We start from the raw sequence: 3,552 nt of genomic DNA, 5'->3' as shown, positions 1-3,552 counted from the left end.
ATGAAACTGGATATTACCAAATACATCTCAAAATGTGACATTTGTGGAAGGGTTGAGGCAGATCATATGCGTACGCCTAGATTTCTACAGCCCTTGCCTATCCCTGTTTGGAAATGGAAGGATATTTCCATGGACTTTGTTGTGGGTTTGCCCCACACGGCAAAGGGGTATGACTCTATTTGGGTCATTGTGGATCACCTTACCAAGTCTGCTCAATTCCTTTCGGTGGATATAAGGTATTCAGCCAAGAAGTATGCTAAGCTGTATTTTGATTGGATTGTAACCTTGCATGGAGTTTCTCTTACCATTGTTTCTGATAGAGAGTCAGTCTTTATCTCTCGCTTCTGGGAGCAACTCTAGAAATGTCCTGGTACCTGTCTCCTTAGAAGTTTGGCTTATCATCCGCAAACTGACAATCAGACAAAAAGAGTCAATCAGGTACTTGAAGACATGTTGAGAGCTTGTGTCATCTCTTTTCCAGAAAAGTGAGATGAATGCTTGACTTTAGCTGAGTTTTCCTATAACAATAGCTATCAAGAAAGCATTCATATGGCAACTTTTGAGGCCCTGTATGGCAAGAAATGTAGAACACCTCTTAACTGGGTTGAAGTGGGTGATTGTGGTTACTTTGGACCTAATTTTATCAAGGAAGCTCGAGAGCAAGTTAGTGTTATTCAGAGTTATTCGAAAGGCAGCTCAGAATCATTAGAAAACTTATGCGGACAAGCGAAGAAGGCTCTTGTAGTTTGAAGTTGGTGACCATGTGTACCTAAAGGTATCCCCGATGAGAGGTGTGCATCGGTTCGGGGTCCATGGAAAGTTAGCTCCTTGTTATGTCGGGCCTTATAAGATTTTGGAGCGATGTGGTGCTGTTGCTTATCGTCTCCAACTTTTGGATATTTTTTCAACAGTACATAATGTCTTTCATGTTTCCCAATTAAAGAAGTGTTTATGAGTTCCTGAGGAAGTGGTGGAAATTGAAGGACTCCCTCTCCAACCTGATCTTTCTTATATTGAGCATCCTGTCAAAATCTTGGATGAAAAAGAGAGAGTTACTAGAAACAAAGTGGTGAAATTTTATAAAGTCCAGTGGCAAAATCATTTGGAGGACGAAGCAACTTGGGAATAGGAGAGTTATATTTTGGAGGATTATCCCCATCTTCTCCCCAGAGTGCCGAGGTAATAGTTTATGTTAAAAGCTCACTCTTACCCTTTTTCTACACTAGACACTCACATGAAATCTCAGGACGAGATTTTGTTTAAGGGAGAGAGTTGTAACACCCTTGTGTTACACCCTAAATCATTTACTAAAATATGCCATGAGCATCATGTTTATGTGTTAATGCATGTGATAGAGTGTGTAGATAAATTTCTTGTAACTTAAAATGATCAATAAAAATATTAAATGAAAGTTAATTCAACAGTTCATGTATATTAAGAAGGGTTTAAAACAAATTTTTATTGAACAAGAATGCTATAGAGCATGTGCATGGTACTTAAATAAAGTTTAAAGTACAAACTTTATAGATGACAGTGAAATACTTGCTGTCGAAAAATGATATTACTAGCTAATATTTCTACTAGCCTATAAATTGCAAATTGAAATCAAGTTCAGCTCAAAACTTAGAAAATTTTTAAGTCTGCCAACAGCTAGACATTGCTATGTTTAGCAAATTATTTTGAGAGATTGGGTTAAGGGGTGGTGTAGTGTTTTAGCTCAATTTTGTAGTCTCATATGCCCTATTGAGCATGGTCAAGATGGTTTGGCTCCTGAAGCAATCGTTTAGTTCTTATAGGCGCTTTAGAATTTGTGCACGACTCGGTCTCGGGCTGGTTGGCCGCATGGGCGCGGTCACCACGCTCGACCGCTCGACATCGCTGCATTAGTCACGCGTGCGTGCGCTATCGTGCGTGGCTGGCCACGGCTGTCTCTGACCTGGCTATGGACCGGCTGCCGCTAGCCTCGTCGTGCAGAGCTGCTACTGCCCGCCCCATGCCACGATGAAGCCACTGCCGGCGCTATCACCTTACCGTCGTGTCCGCGCACTGTTGCCTTGCCGCACTACCGACCCACCTTGCGCCGCGACGCTGCCGCTGCCATCGCATCGTTGTCGTGTCTGCACCTGTCCGCTGTACCCTCTGCTCCGCTGCCAGCCCAGTTCGAGGCCACCACTGCCATGCGCATGTGGCCAATCTTGCCGTCGCCTTGTCATTTAAGAACTTGTGGTCATGTGAGCCATGTTAGTTGGGGACGCGCGCGCTTGTCCGTAGCACCTGCGTGCATGCCTCCATGATCTTGCCGACTGCATCCCGCCAAGGCGAGGACGAGCCGAGCCACTTGCCGTGCCTCATCTCTCTCTTTTTCTCTTCTCCTTCCACTGTCACCACAAGCCGAGCCATTCAATTTACCCAGCGAACGATCACCTCCATTCAATTCAGCGTACCCATAGCTTCACCATCATGTCCTCCCGCTGCTCGACCCCACCCAACTTTGAAGCGAGCACGGCCAAGCTCTAATTTTGGAGTTTCTCCCACCGCCGTGCCAATAAGGCCGTGTCCAGACACGGATGTGGGCGGCCCTCTCACCGTCCCTCCTAAGCCAATTCACCTGCACCACTAGCATCGCCTTGACTCCCTATTCACCCTATGCGCCTTAGCCAAATCACTACCGCCTCCCCTTCATCATGGACGCAGCCGTGACGCCACGATGCACTGCCGCACGGCTCGATCACACGTGGTCAGCCTTCCTCCGTCATCCTTTGCCCCAATCATCACCTCAGACTGGTCCATGGTAGCCTCCTAATGCTCATGAGCTAACCAATTAGGCCTATAGCTACCCTAGCCCACCGGAATAGTGGCGCCACCAATGTGGATGGCTGCGCATTGCTACACCCTTTCCCAGCCAGTCGTGTCACCCTACACCGCCGCTTAGCATAGCCGCTCGGGTCAGAGATGGTGACCGGCCAGTTAGGTGGGCCTACACAGTTCCCTGGTGGCTGGCATAAGCGCCTAGTGTCGCCACTCGCCACGCCGTCGTACACTGAGTTGCCGAGGGTGCACATGGGTGAATTAGGGAAAGGCTAGGGGGTTAAATGAGAAGTTCTGAGGGAGGGGCAAATAATGTTAGTACTTAGTTATAATTTAGGAGAAGTGCGAGGTCTCTTTTGCTAAATCGCTAGCGCGCACGGGATTCCCCTCGCCGTGGGCCATCTCGCGTTGCAGGCCGGCCTCACGTGGGCCACACCATGGGCCGCCACGCGCTGCGTCACATGGGCTGCGTGGGAGAATTCATTTTTCTTTTTCATAAGGAATTGGAAATAGTTTTCTAATTTAATTTGGAGCTGATCTTTGGTAAATCATACAAAATCTTGTTGGTGTCCAAAAATTGCGAAACAAATTTTGTTAGGTTTCTAAAATTGTGCTCTATCTATTAGTATATTTAGTTCATATATATACATGTTGATACTAGGAGCTATTAAATCATTTGAGAGTGCTCAATATTATTAAGCTAATTGTTGTAGGAATTTTTATGGTAAATTGGTGATAGCTTTA

The sequence above is a fragment of the Miscanthus floridulus genome, chromosome 10 (genome assembly GCF_019320115.1).
Source record: "Miscanthus floridulus cultivar M001 chromosome 10, ASM1932011v1, whole genome shotgun sequence".
NCBI lineage: Eukaryota > Viridiplantae > Streptophyta > Magnoliopsida > Poales > Poaceae > Miscanthus > Miscanthus floridulus.
Note: the sequence above shows the minus strand (reverse complement) of the source record.